We start from the raw sequence: 14,073 nt of genomic DNA, 5'->3' as shown, positions 1-14,073 counted from the left end.
CCCTTCTCAATCTGTGTAAGGAGAATGAATAGTTCTAAAAATCCTCTTGAAACCTGGAATGATTCTTTACCTTCCGACCACACCAGGCAAGATTTCCCCCAGCCAGAAAAGCAACAGGACCACAAACGGCTTGGTGAGGAAAGGAGCAGCAGCTCGGGCTGCATCCGGTGAGGAAATCACACTCTCCTGGAAGGAGGGAACTCTTCTCTCCACAGAAGGAATGTTTAGGGAGTGATTTCACACAATGAAGTATCTGCTAGAGACTGGCAAGAAGTGTCAGACTTCAAAGTAAAGAGCTGACCCTTTTTAATTCTGTGGATTGGGGCTTTGGGTGAGGACACTTGCAAATCCACAGACTGCTATCGGTGAGCCCATACCTCACTCCTTCGCCCTGGAAAGGCCCTGCCTAATCCCGCTGAATTCCCGGCTGCAGAGTTGCAGGAATGCTGGCCAGTGGGTGCAAGAGGGCTGCAGGCAGTGCAGCTGATCCAGCTGCAGCCATGCAAGACAGTGCCATCCCCGAGGTTTGTCACCATCCCCTGGCAGAGCCCATCTCCCCTGGGAGATGCAGGACACACGTCGGGTGGGACAGTCAATCCCAGCAGGTCAAGCTGAGGGGGTCCTCTGAAACGGACCCTCATCCTGCCTTCTCACCCCCTCGGCATTGCTGGCTGAGCATTTCCACCAGTTAGCCTGAACCAATTCAAGTGCTCCTGCAGCAGAGTCCACTAAAACAGCAGAAAATAAATCCCGGGGTGGGGGGGAAGAAAAAGCCAAAAAAAGAGTTTATTGGTTAGGTTTTGCTGAGCTAGCAAGTTGGCCTGGCACGTGCAAGAGGCAGCACAAGGGTGCCTGTCTGGGGACGCAGCGGGGACAGGACGGGACAGTGTGTCCGGAGGGTGACGCAGCGGCCAGGAGGAGGGACAGTGACGGCACCTCCTCGGCTTTTGGCAGCAGGGGAGCTGTGAGGTGAGCTCAGGCAGCTGTGGAAAGGCAGCCCTGAGAGGGGAATTGGCACTGCCGCAGACGCCGCAGACGCGGCATCCTCGGCAAGTGGGAGCTGCGCAGGGGAGGGGAGCCCCAGCCTCCCCCTCCCACGGGCCACAGCAGACACCCTGGGGCAACAGCGTCTCAAACTGCTCAGCTACGACCGCCAGATGCTGCCTGTCTGTGGCTTAACTGCATTTAGCACACTCAATGAAAAAAATCTGTATCAAATTAAGAAAATGAGTAATGTTAATAGGAGCTGCACGCAAGTGCTGGTAGGACAAAGGCTCCCCTTGTTACCTCGGCTGCTAAATGCAAAGGCCACCATTAAAGACCCATCAAGGTACCACCAGGATATGACACAGATCAAGCGTGACACATCTCCATGCTTTAGGCAGGTCCGTCCCGTCGTGGTGTTGGGAATCTGCTGTGCATTACCCTGAACCTCGCAGAGATCAGCGGCTGTCTAACACAGCACAACTGGCTGGACGCTTTTCAGCAGAAAACGTTGATTCATCAAAACCCAAACTTTTTGTGGGAATAGAGGGCCTTTGACGACATCTCTCTCTCTGGGAGGGAGAGGTTTGAAAAGCAAAGCAGGGAGACAGGCACGTCTCCTGGAAGTGGCACCAGCGCCGTGACTCAGGCGCTCGCCGAAGACGCGGAAGATCCAGATTTGTATCTGCAGCCCGAGCCAGGCAAATGAGGGGTGACAACTCCTTCCTCCACATCCTCAAAGAGTGGCCTGACCATCCACACTGGGAAAGGGCTCTCTCTCCCAGAAAACCCGCTCCTTCCTGGTTCGGCGCAGGGAAAATGTCAAAATTGTGGTGACTTCAAGAAAGTCACCTTTAAGCCAGCTTGCACATCAAGGGACAGGACAGGGGGCTGAGAGGTGTTTTTTGAAAGCTCAAACTTAAGACTGACATCAAGATTAGGCTGCCAGAAGGAAGAACACAAATTTTGCAGCAAAGCACAGAAAAAACAGTGTTTCCTACACCATGTGCCCTGGAAAAGCACACTGACCTGCAGCTGAACTGCTGAGGTTTTGCTGGATGAGTCTTACATGAAATGGTTACACATAAATTGTATCACATTCTAGATGACCACTGATGATGGCCCACTCAAAGAACATAATTCCCTTTAAAAACAGTCATTTTCCTTCCTCTTCCCCTACCCATGATATTAAATTATTTCTCAAAATAATTACAAACCCAGAATACTCATTTCAATAAAACCTAAGCTACTAACTCTTAAACTTGCAAAAGATTGGACCACTGGATTCCAGAAGCATATCTGAAAAATATTAGATTTCCAACCAAATTTGAAGCACCTCACAAGACAACAGATTGCAAATTTAAAATTAGATTCTAGTGGGAGGCCCTGGTGACAAATCTGTATTTTTCTCCTGGAGTGTAGCTCCAAGGCTGTGAGAACCAGAACAATGATCAAATCCACAGCGGGCAGTGAGCCTACAGAAATAAACTTCTGCTAAAATCTGACAGCCAACAATAAAGATTTTTACTGAACTCACCAGAACCACATAGAAAAATGTACAAGACTAATAACCAAGTGTGAACACACACATTTTACTGTAATTAAAATGTGCTTTTTCAAAAGGGCAAGAGAGAGGCTGAAATTCCACAGAAAGCCTTTGAGTTTCTCGGAAACTCCAGCAGCATATTTCATTGTTTTCACATCAGAACCTCTTAACCAGGCACTTCGTTTTTGTGAGCCGCTCTCACATGTGTTAAAGCACGGGATGGACTCCAGAAAGGCCCTGCAGGCAATTCGAGCAAGAGGGGGAGGGAGGGAGGGAGGGAGGGAGGAAGGGATGTCACCAGGAGCTGCCTGACAGCCATAGAAAAGACCCGGTGCTGCCAAGCCGGGATACCCAGAACATGCAGCTCATGCCCTTCCCCTCCCCAGCATCCCACAGCACGGCCAAGTCCTACAGAAACACACAGGGACGCACATGTACCTTCCGAGGCAGTCCCGGTATCCAGCGCAACCTTCCCCCAGAGAGATGTGGCATTTAGAGGTATAGAATTGCAAATGACCCCAAAATGAGCAGTTACTGGGACTGCAGAAGCTGTCAGCACCTGCCACTCAGCGACTCCATTACTCCCGCGTCAGAGTCTATGACTACATGCCAAAAACCTGGGGAGAAAGGGGAGAAAAACAAATCAGACAAAGGGTTAGCAGTGAGGGCTGTACAGGAGCATCTTCTGCCGGGGCCTGTCATCAGCACTTACCTAAGGAGCACTGGGCAGTACAGCACGGAATGCTGTGCTCAAATTCGGATGATGGAATCTGATGGTGGCAGAATAAATGAAAAACCCAGTCAAGCACCGCCGGCCCCAACCACAGGACGTGGAGAGTTCCTCTTCCCACAGCTCTGCACAATCAAAATCCCCCTGGACTTTAACATTCCCTTGCTGAGGCCAGTCTGTCTCAGCTCAGGGCCAAAACCACACCTGCATCTGAAGACAACCACCAAGAGAGGCACCTTCCAACAAGGCAGGGCTGAACTCCTGGCAGCAAGGGGAACCCAACCGCCCAGGAGATGCTGGAAGGCCTCAGAGGAGACCTCTCTGCAGACTGTCTCATTTATGGAAAGGGCTGTTTTCCAGGCAGGGATTTCATTACCATTTTCTAAGGGCGAATCAGACATTGGGGCAGAGCATTTACCTCTGGTTTTTGTGAGCAAGGAAAGGATTCTCAGGTTAATTGTGCTCACAAAGGTGCAGATACAAGAGACCAGTCTGTGCTTACCTAGACCTGAGACAAGTCCTAAGGACAGTCCTCAAGTCAGACACAGAGCTCGTGTGGGTACCAAATCCCAGCCCTTTCCAGGCCTGGTACCACTGGTGAGCTCCCTTGCAAGGAGCCCAGCTCAAGTCCAGGCCTGGGAGAGGCTGAATGCGCTTCCCAATCCAGCTCTCACCCAACTGCCCCTTCTCCCAGCCAAGCACCGGCACTGAAACATCACCTCAACACTGCACAGACTTGGGAGAGTTATAAACTTCTCCACAAGTCCCAGGGAACAAAAACCAGGGGAGGGATTACCGCTGCCCTTCATGTTCTTAGAGCTGCTTGGCAGGGAAAGTGTGATCCTCGCTCTTGGCTGGATTCTCAAAAGAAATCAGAGTCATTGGTTCTATTTAAAATGAAAAACATTCTCGTTTTCTTTCTCTTCCTTCATGTTCCCTTCTTTGCTCCCCACCTCCCCCTCTCCCCCCAAGCTGTTGGTTGAGATCGGAAAAGCAGTTCATGAATTGCTCAGGAGCTGGCAGAAATTAATAAAATGAAGCTCATTTATATTGAAATGGACTCATTATCATGCCAGCTGCCAATAATTTCCAAGAGGGGAATCTTGCTGACAAAAAAGGTCCTACAGGCAAGAGGTTTCCCACCTGCACCCACCGCACGGGGAGCAACCCTGCTACATGCACTCCTCACCTCCCAGGAAAAGGAATTGGGACCATCTCTGTTCAGATCCGCCTGCTACTGCCCCAAAAAAACCTGACCAAAAGAAGAACAAAAGAGACACAGCCAAACATTTTATCAGATCTTCCACCCTGACGTGGCTGTTAAGGAGTTTGTAACTCAGTAAAATCTGCTCCGGGGTGACACAAACTTTGGTCACTCCCCTGAGAAACCAACTCCAGCGCAGCCCGTTCCGCACACCGCCTGCGCTCCTCCAGCAAAACCCCTTCTCTCCTGGCAGTCCTTGGTTAGAAAGGGGATGTTTGCACCTGGATCCCGCATTATCCAAATCCTCACGCTGCTGCAGTACATCTGAAGGGCTGGCAGCATCCTCTGCCACAAACAGCTGAGTCCTGGGCGCACACAGCTCCTCCAGAAGACAAGGATTTATCATCACCCATCGACTCTTTGCTGAAAAGTTTTGCTCCCATCAACTTTTACAACTCTGACAGTCCTTCCTAAATTAAACCAATTCATACTTTTCAAGAAGACTATCAGTTTTTCATATTTTGTCTGACATTAATATGCACTGGAACAGTCCTCAGTGTCTTGGTTCATTCCAACAGCCTAGGCTCTGTCACAGCAGAAGTTCTGGAGTTCTGAGGCAGCCTCCAGCAAAGCCTTCCTTCTAGCAAGGCCTTGGAAGGTCCAAAGGGGCAAAAAGTGATGTCCATGCTCCTCATTCAGCAGGAAGGGCGGAAGTAACACGAGCACAGCCCCATCACTTCCTTTCCAGCACAGAGCCCTTTCTGGACATGTCTGCTCCTCTGGATGCTCCCGTGGAGACTGGCTGAGGGGGAAGCTGACCAGTGACCCACCAGTCTGTTCTCGGGGGAGATGGACAGCTGTAAACATTGACACATGGAACAATTGGTCTAACTAAAAGAAAAAAAATCAAATAAAGATTTTCAAACTTCTACACTCGAGACAAGACCTCCCCTGTTAGCGTCGACTGCTCCCGACACACTCAGACACAGCCCTGGTGCGTGCGAGCCAACGCCTGCACACATCAGTGCAGCTCCCTGCATCCTTTGAAGGTCTGCAAGCAGCACAGCTGTATTTACTGCACAGCCACAAAGCAGTGTCTCCACAAACCAGGCCAAGGAGCTCCCACAGGGCTCATTGTGCCGCCAGTCCCGGCCGGGGGAGCGCAGGAAACCTGCACGGACGGATTAAACACAGAGCAAGGAAGTAGAACAGATTAAAAGAGCACCTTGTTACTCTTCACATCTGCTACCTGCGATTCCAGGTACAGCAAGAGCTCTGACTTTTACATGCTGGAGCAGTTTGCAATGCCCAGAGTTTGGGAGAAAAATCCAGCACACCTGTTTTCTTTTTGCTCGCAGACACTTGACAAGAACATTAATAGATGAAAAATATGGAAGCTGCAAGCTTTCTAAAGGCCTCCTTTTCAAAGCACAACCCTTCCTTTCCAGTACGAAAAAAATCAGTATGCAAATATATCTCCTTGTCCAGTGAACAGGAAAAGCTGGTGAAAAGGACGACAGCTCTCTTTCAATTCTATTTTTACTTTTTCATTTTGTGAGGCATTATTTTTGTCAGATTTCAAATGCAATCAGTTGGTTGTTAAGTAAATCTTCATCCAGTTTGGAGAAGCCCTCGGCAACTCTACCATCAAGCATCAGGATGTACGTACAGAGACAGGAAGTAGTAGTCATTCCATACAGAAACCATTCAATATTCATCAGCGGCTCTGAGCTGTATTCCCCACCCACGATCCCAGTTCCACACCACTGTAACTCCAGTGTTCGATCCCATCTCCTGAAATGGAGAATCAGGCCCTTTAGTTGTGACTGGAGGCCACATTTTGCTAGTTAATAGTTAGTTAGCTAATATGAATTGCTGCTGAAATCAGTGCAGCCAATGCCCTGCCCTGAGACCGAGGTAAATGCTCTGCTGTGCTCCACGGTTCCGGTGGCCTGACAGCTCTGGCTCTCCCATCCCATCCCATCCCCCTGGGCTGCCCTCTGCAAAACAGAACCCACAGGAGATGGAGCGCAGAATATCCTGAGCTGGAAGGGACCCACGAAGATCAGAGTCCAGCTCTGGCCCTGCACAGACACCCCAACAATCCTCCAGACCCTTCACCATCCTTGTATCCCTCCTTCGGATGCTCTTCAATAGTTTTAGACCCTTCTTAAACTGTGGTGCCCAAACTGCCCCCACACCTCAAGGTAAGGCCGCACCAGCGATGGATCCACGGATGGATGGATGGATGGATGGATGGAGAAGAGACTGCTCTATGCCCAGGTCTTTGTTCAGAAATGCAATTCAGAAAATCTCCAAGCTTCCCCGCGCTCTTGATCTAGACACTGAGCCCCGAGACCAACTTTAGAGGATGGCAGAAGCTGGTTGACTTTTAAAGTAGTGAAAATAAATGACAAACATCTCTGTGTTTTCTTTCTATGACATTTAAAATGTCATAGAAGCCTTTTGTTTGTGAGAAAAATTAATTTCAAACCAAGCATGGCTTATACTACCTGTTGAGGAGACTGGCAGCTCCTGAAACTGGAGTCTGATGACAATGGCCATCCAGGAAGGTGGGGGATCCATCCATACATCCCCAAGAACGGGCCGGCAGAGCTGGAATTGCAAAACCTCTTTGCAAGCGTCTCGCTAACGCGCAACCTCCGTGTCTGTCACGGCTGGGAGAACAATGCTGGTGATCCTCCAGATGAAGAGGAGGGCAATGAAAAATAAACCCACATTCCCTTTGAGAAGAACTCCTAAAGGGGAAGGTGTGGGAAGCCCTGCTCCTCCAGCTGGAGCACCACCCCTATGACAATTTCCAAGGGAGGGAAGAATAGGCAAAAAGAGAGGGAGGGAGAGAGGTTTGTCAAGAGACCATAAACCTCCACAGAGCCAACAGTCAGCCATCCCCAAATCCCAGCTACAGGAAACAAAACCAGGAGCACAGCACTGACAAAGCACCGTAGGGCCTTAGCAATAAATTAATGGAAGAGCAGAGCAGGTAGCCCAAGGGAAAGCCCCCTCTCCAGGGTTTCTCTATTTATAGAGGGGATGTGAGTAATTGACACGGTTGTGGGTTTCTTTGTTTTTCAAACACTTTTACAACTATCTGAGCATGCTTTAACTCTTTCTCCTTCCCTTCCCTTTTATTTTTAATGGTGGGAAAATCCCCCTGTCTACCCTGGGGGGAATCTGCAAGGTTTTACACGTTTCCAGCAAAGGGCAGAGTAGGGGGAGGATTCTAATTTCAGATTATCAGACATAAGCAAATCTATGGGAAGCCACGAGGGCAACTCCCTGCAGCCTGTGGGGCAGACTAAACCCAGCCACGAGGGAACTGCGGGGAAGAAGGAGCCCACTTGGCCTCCATGGAGGCTACGAGGATTGCATGGACATTTATATGATACTTTAAAAAATGAAAGAATTCCCAAAACGCAGCTGAAATAAAAAATAAGGTGTGGCTTGTTTATTTACCTTTAGGTTCTATGTTATTGTTATTACACTTTGCTTGAAAAGGGCTTTCTGCTTGTGCCAAATGAGCAGAGAACTGCTGATACACAGCAAGGGTGGGACGAGCCAAATGCACTAAAAAGACTGAGAAGTAACAAGAAAATATTCAGGCCAGGAGACAGAGCTCCAAATGGATCTGTGGAAGCTCTCACTGTACAGCCAAGGACACAGAAGAACCACCCAGCACCACAGGCTCCAGCAATAAAAACTGAAACCCTTGGCTTGAGTGACCAAGGAGACAGGATGTGAAGGATTAAAATGTTGTGGAAAAAAATTAAGAGCAATAATTGTGGTAGGGGGAATTGGAGAGGAAGTGCTTAGTGTATCTCCTCATTTCAGCACTGAGGTAAGTAATCTGATTTTCAAGCAATGCCAAAGACCTCACACAGATCATTAAGATGGTGCCTGAGATATGAAGTATCTAATTTTAGATACTCTGACTTAAGTACTAGGGAGGGATTCCAGAGGTCTACGGAAAAACCAGTGTGAAACACAACTCGGGCAAAATCACAGTGAGCAGCGCTCTCCCATCCTGGTCCCTCTCTCTCTCTGAGGGAGCACGAGGAACCTCACTGAGCACCAAAGCTGTGTCAGGTTCCTCAATTACTGCTTTAGAGTCAGGAGAAAGGACAGAAGAATAACTTCCGTGCCGAGGCCACAAGGAAAGCATAATAAGGAAAAGGATTGAAGCAAAGGATGCAGATGACAGCCTGCCTTGCACAAGTTTTGGCACCAGGGTCTCTCTGTGAGCTTGTGCTTTTACATCAGCAGCGCTCAGGACTCGGCCTTCACTGAAAGTGCACTGCGGTGGGATGGAGAGGCCGGCAGCTGCAGCACTGCAGGGCAGGGCTGGATTCCTGCTGCCAGGCTCTTCAGAGCTCCTTCTCTCTGTGAACACAGCACTCCCATCACCTGCAGAAAGACCCTACACAGCCACATCTCCAGTGGGAAAGGGCACTGGGGGACTGAGGAGGAAAGATGCATTCAACCCGCAGAAAGCATGCAGTGAACACCCTAAACTTCCCAAAACCGGGAGTTTATTGCCTGATGTGTCAGTGACAGCATGGACACAATTCTCTGGTGGGACAGGGACAAGTGAAGAGCCCAAAGCCAGGACTCCCCACAGGACTCCCACCCTCCGCCTGCTCCAAGCGCTCCTGCCGCAGCTGCTGGACATGATGGGAGCAACAAAAAGGAGCCCAGGGTGAAGCCGAACTTCCCCAATCCTGACTGGAAATCCTAACTCCTGTTTAATCAGAGCCTGCGAGGAGGCAGGCGAGCAGATGCCCAAGTGGCTGCTGTGTTCACCTCCTGCTATCAGCCCCAACAGAGCAGCTTTCCCAGCCAGGCGTTGCCATCACACAGCCCCGTTCCTCCAGCAGGGAGAGAAGGAGAAACCACGAATGCAAAGCTCGGCTGGTCTGTACCAGCTTGGCACCGCTGAAGGTAAATTAAGCATTCAGGTTTTATCTTGCACGTCCTGACAGAGCCTGATGGCTTCAGCTTATCTGGGCTGACCGGTTTCAGTCACGACTCGTCCATCACATCTCCTGACACGGCTCTTCCCCGAGGGAAGAACACACAACCCCAGGGCCACATGCCGGGTGTTGCTTCTTTAATTAAGAGGGGACAAAACGCATGAGGGATGGGAATCCTAGGAGAAGACACCCCCGGGGCTCAGGGGGTGAGCCCCCACCCTGGGAAGAGGTGGGCAGGGAGCAGAGCCGGAGAAAGGACGGATCAGCAAACGCTCTGGAGAGGAAAAGCCAGAACTACCAAAAGCCAGGCTGAGGCCACCACTGATACCCATCAGCTCCGAGTGTGGCCTCCAAATAAAATGAAGGCTTTGCCTCCTTTTCCAGGGAGTGCATGGAAGGGGGAGAGACACATGAATCACCACATCTGAGGTTATCAGGAGCAAAATCCAGAGTTTAAAATTTGCCAGTCAGCAGCAGCTTTCAATCTGCATCCCAAAACTATGAGAGAAGCAACCACAGGGATACGGGCAAGAATTTTCATATTAAAACCTGCGGATCAGGATCCTGCCTGGGACTGCAGAACAAGCGATCCCAGCAGTGATGTATCCATCTGTCTGTCAAGGGAATGCAAGGCTGGAGAGCACAGCTGGGAGATGGAACAGGGAATGACATGGGAAGAAATGGGAAACTAAATAATTTCTGCCTGCTACTCTTGATCACTCCCTGCAAGAAGATGACCCATTTTCCAGAGGAGGAAAGGCAGAAGACACCTTTCCAGGAAACGACTAATGGAGCTGAAGATGACAAAAACTGGCACAGGAATTACGATCTACATAAGAAACTTTGCACAGAGGTTGTGCTGAGAAGACAATTACCTCACTCGAGCTTTTTCATGTTTCCAATGACAACACATAAAAAGAAATGTGACGGTGACTTGTGCTGAGGACACAAAGCTGGAAGAAGTCACGGTACAGAGCAGACCTTTTGTCTCATACTGATCCCAGAGGACCATGAGCTCCCAGTGTGGCAGTGATGCCAAGAAAAGCAAAGGTAAATCAAAGGATGGACCAAGCAGGACCTGCCCAGCAGAAGCAGGAGTGACTGATGCTGCAGAAGACACTGACCTCATCTGGAACACCACGTGCAACCCTCACTGTGGCCAAGGTTAGCACAGATCAGACACCTTCAGCAAAAGCAAGGCCAGAGTGAAGCTTCACTCCAAGAGGAGTTCAGAGCAACAAAACTGCTGTCAAACAGAACACAAGCAGAGAGGCAGCCGAGCAGTGCCTCCAGCTGGAGGGTTCAGCCCTGGACTCCTGACCAGCCTCGGTGGGACCCACGGATCACAGCTCCACCAAGGGACAGAGCTCGTCCTTCCCAAACTCAAGCTGTTCCTGAGCAATAGGAAAAAACAACAACAAATCCTCCACAGTTTGGCAGCACCACAGTTGGTCCAGGTCCTCCCCTGGCTTTGCAATCTGTGGTCAATAAGAGGAGAATGTTGTTGCTGGCACACAGGAGCTGTCTGTGAGCAGCACCCAGCAGCAGTGCCAGGTGAGCAGCTGCAGGGCTTGTACCTGTGAGCTCCCGACATCCTGCACAGGACACTGCCAAAAACAGCTTCAGTTGAGTTCTCCCTTGAAAATGACTCAAAAAGTAGTGCCAGAGAAGGAGCAAGGAGAGAGGTTCCAAATCCTGCTCAGCACCAGGCTCTCGCTGCCTTTTCAGGCAGTTACTGCCAGGTATAGTCACAGAAACAAAACACTGAGCTAAAGTATGAAGAAATGGGACTTTTTTTAGCATTCTAAAGTATGTGTCAGAAATGCAAACTCCTCATAAAGCAGCAGCTATGCCTCCTCCAAATGCCAGGCTGGTGAAGTATCAGCCACAGCATCAAACAAAAGCACAGTAAATCTACATGGCACTTTACTGACTGGACACGGCACTCAGTGCTCTGGGCTGGTGAAAAGGTGGGGATGGGGCACAGCGTGGACTCCATGACCTCAGAGGTCTTTTCCAACCTCAGTGATCCTGTGATCGGTACTTTCAGCAGCAGCAAGTGCCATTCCATCATTCCAGTGCCTGACGTTGGCCCAAAAGAGCCCTGGAAGAAGAAAATGACCAGCCTCCTCTTTACATTTAAAGAGCAGTAGATGATTTTAGTGGCTGAGAAAGCCACTGGTATTTTTCGTGGCATCATTCCCAGGCCAAATGAAAACAAACCCTGCAGCAGATGCACACACAGTGTATCTGTGGACACACTGCCCAGAGCCACCTTGCCTGTCTTACAAGGGAATTACTCAGCCCACCTGAGCTCACAGCAGCTCCTGAATTCACCCAAATGGCTTCTGTCCCGCAGCAGAGCCACCTCCAAGCTGCAGGCAAGTCCAGCCATTCCCAATAAATTCCCAGCAATGTTTTTGTCTGCATGCCCCCAGTGTGTTACTGGTTAAAGCACTTTTACTCAAAAGGGTGTTAAAAATAACATCAGGGACCAGGAATTTCCTCTTGAGACATGCTTTTCCTCCCTTCTGAGCCAAAGCCACCAGGAGAGGTGAGTCTCCTGTGCCTTCCACTCCACCAGCAGCCACAGCCACATCTCCACACTGATCCTACAGATCCAGGCCAGAAGCAGTAACTTTTTTTCTGCAGCAAGTGGATGCACCCCAGAGACAAAGTGACTGCTGCCATTTTCAAGGGAAGGCCTTTAAAGAGGGGACAAAAGAGAGAAGCAAAGGACACGTTTACAGCAGAGCTACACAAAGACTGAGTGGCTCTGCACCAGCCCTTGCATCTGTTTTTGGAAGGCAATAACCTTTGTGCCAGTTCAGGGGGTTTTACCTTGAAATTTTCAGATCTCTACTACAGAGTCTGCCCTACAGGTGCTCTGGAGACTTCTGGATGTTTTGCCATCAGTCTCGTTCTGAGAAGATCCCCTTATCACACATCATTGATGAGCTGTACATGCTTTCAAGTCACTCATGAGTGATATCAAAGTATTTCAAATGCAATTCCCTTCTTTTCTTGTTTTCTTAGTTGTTTTCCACCACTTTTCAGAGCTGACATACCTACATGAAAAGAGGGGGAGGAGGCAAAAAGAAAATGTATTTTGCACTTCATTATTTACAGTTTTCAATCAACTCCTACAAAACCTTTCTCAAGATGTTATTCCTTGTACATCAAAGGAGGAAGAACAGCTCTGTGCAGTGCAGGAATCACAGGACACTGAGGCCAGATCTACATGACAAATATTTGCCAGCACAGCTGTATTCACTGCTGTGATGGGACACAACCTCTGACCGTGCCTGCAGAGGCCCCTGCAATATGGTTACAGGAGCAAAATTATGATGTGACTTCTAGTAATACATCTTTTTTTTTCAGTCCCAAAGAAAACCAAGCTCCAAAGAAGCTCCTCCAGCAGCAGCACTGCTTTGCTGGCGTGATGCAGCAACACAAACGCTCCCAGTTTTTCCGATGGCTTCCCATCTGCAGGGCTGCACCAGGGATGGGCAGAGCCCTGGGCTCTGTCGGGGAAGCAGAAGTGTCTCCCTCCCTCCCTGCAGAGTGCTGACTGCAGCCTTTCCTTCCAAGGGAGCTGCCAAGCCCCTGCACATGGGGCAGCTCGGAACAAGCTGCCACACGAGCGGCCCGGCGAGCTTCCGCCTGCACAACAGCAGCTCTAAACACCCTGCCCAAGAGCCACACTGCAATCAGGGCAAAATTCACCCAGGGGGCTCTGGATCGGGTCCCCAAAGAAGTGACGAGGTTTGAGGAGTGGCACACGGAACCAAAAAGCTCAGCCTGGCTTCTGACATCTCTGAACTGCAGTGGGAAATCTTGCTCTGCCTCATGCACGAAAGGGTCACACCGAGAAGGAAAAGGCCAAAGTGAACAAAGAACAGAGGGGAAAAATCTCAGAGAAACAAGATGCTGTTTCTCTGGCTTTTCCACACACCATTTCCTCAGGGGTCATTTTTAGCACCTTTTCTTTGACTCGCAGCCCCCTCACCAGCCGGGCCAGCTCCACTCGCCCCTCTCAGGGGCTGTTCCTGGCTACAGCGAAGGCTCCTTCTCCTCTTCCTCCTCCTTCCCTTCTCCCTGCTCTGTCCCAGGAGACCCAGCAGTGCCAGTGAGGAGGAGGAGAAGAAGGAGGAGGAGGAAGCAAAGGCAGTTCTCTGACATCTCCCAGCACCACCCCAGGTCACAGTCCCTGTCTCACTTTCCCATTAAAATAAAAAAGTGCCCTTCAAAAGAAACTCACAATAAGTCCTGAAAACACCCTTGGTAACAACTTCAGTATAATTTTTTAAAATACCTGAAATTCTCCCAGCCAAGCACCCAAAAAGCAGCTAAATACTCCCTCTGCAACAAGTGTTCATTGCTCTGAACTTCAGGGAGCCAAAGGAAGGCAGCACAGGCTGGAGAAATCCATCCCTCCTGGTGCCATCTGTAACGCTGCAATTAGCTACCAGTATTTCTGCAACCCTATATAGTGTAGCAAACAGAAAATCCATTAACTGGGACATTTTTGTGGGATTTCTGTCGGTTTCCTTGTTCCAGAGGCTTATATTTATAAAAGATACAAAAACCTGACGGCTTCCTTTGTTCAGTGTTTCAC

General features: G+C 49.7%; 1 protein-coding gene across 6 annotated transcripts in view; it reads right to left on the bottom strand.

Annotated features, from left to right (window-relative positions):
- Positions 1 to 14,073, bottom strand: part of TIAM1 (TIAM Rac1 associated GEF 1) — a 158,157-nt gene that overhangs the window by 71,852 nt on the left and 72,232 nt on the right. For 3 of the 6 annotated variants that reach the window (XM_039554614.1, XM_039554618.1, XM_039554628.1), the window contains one exon: positions 2,969 to 3,147. The exons of 2 other annotated variants lie outside the window; for them this stretch is intronic. The gene's annotated coding sequence lies outside the window, so the exon portion shown is untranslated. Of the gene's footprint in view, positions 1 to 2,968; positions 3,148 to 3,242; positions 3,307 to 14,073 lie in introns of those variants that run through there. One more of the 6 variants, XM_039554624.1, reaches the window with a different exon arrangement.

Source organism: Corvus cornix, chromosome 1 (genome assembly GCF_000738735.6).
Source record: "Corvus cornix cornix isolate S_Up_H32 chromosome 1, ASM73873v5, whole genome shotgun sequence".
Lineage (NCBI taxonomy): Eukaryota > Metazoa > Chordata > Aves > Passeriformes > Corvidae > Corvus > Corvus cornix.
This window is presented reverse-complemented; position numbering and strand designations above follow the sequence as displayed.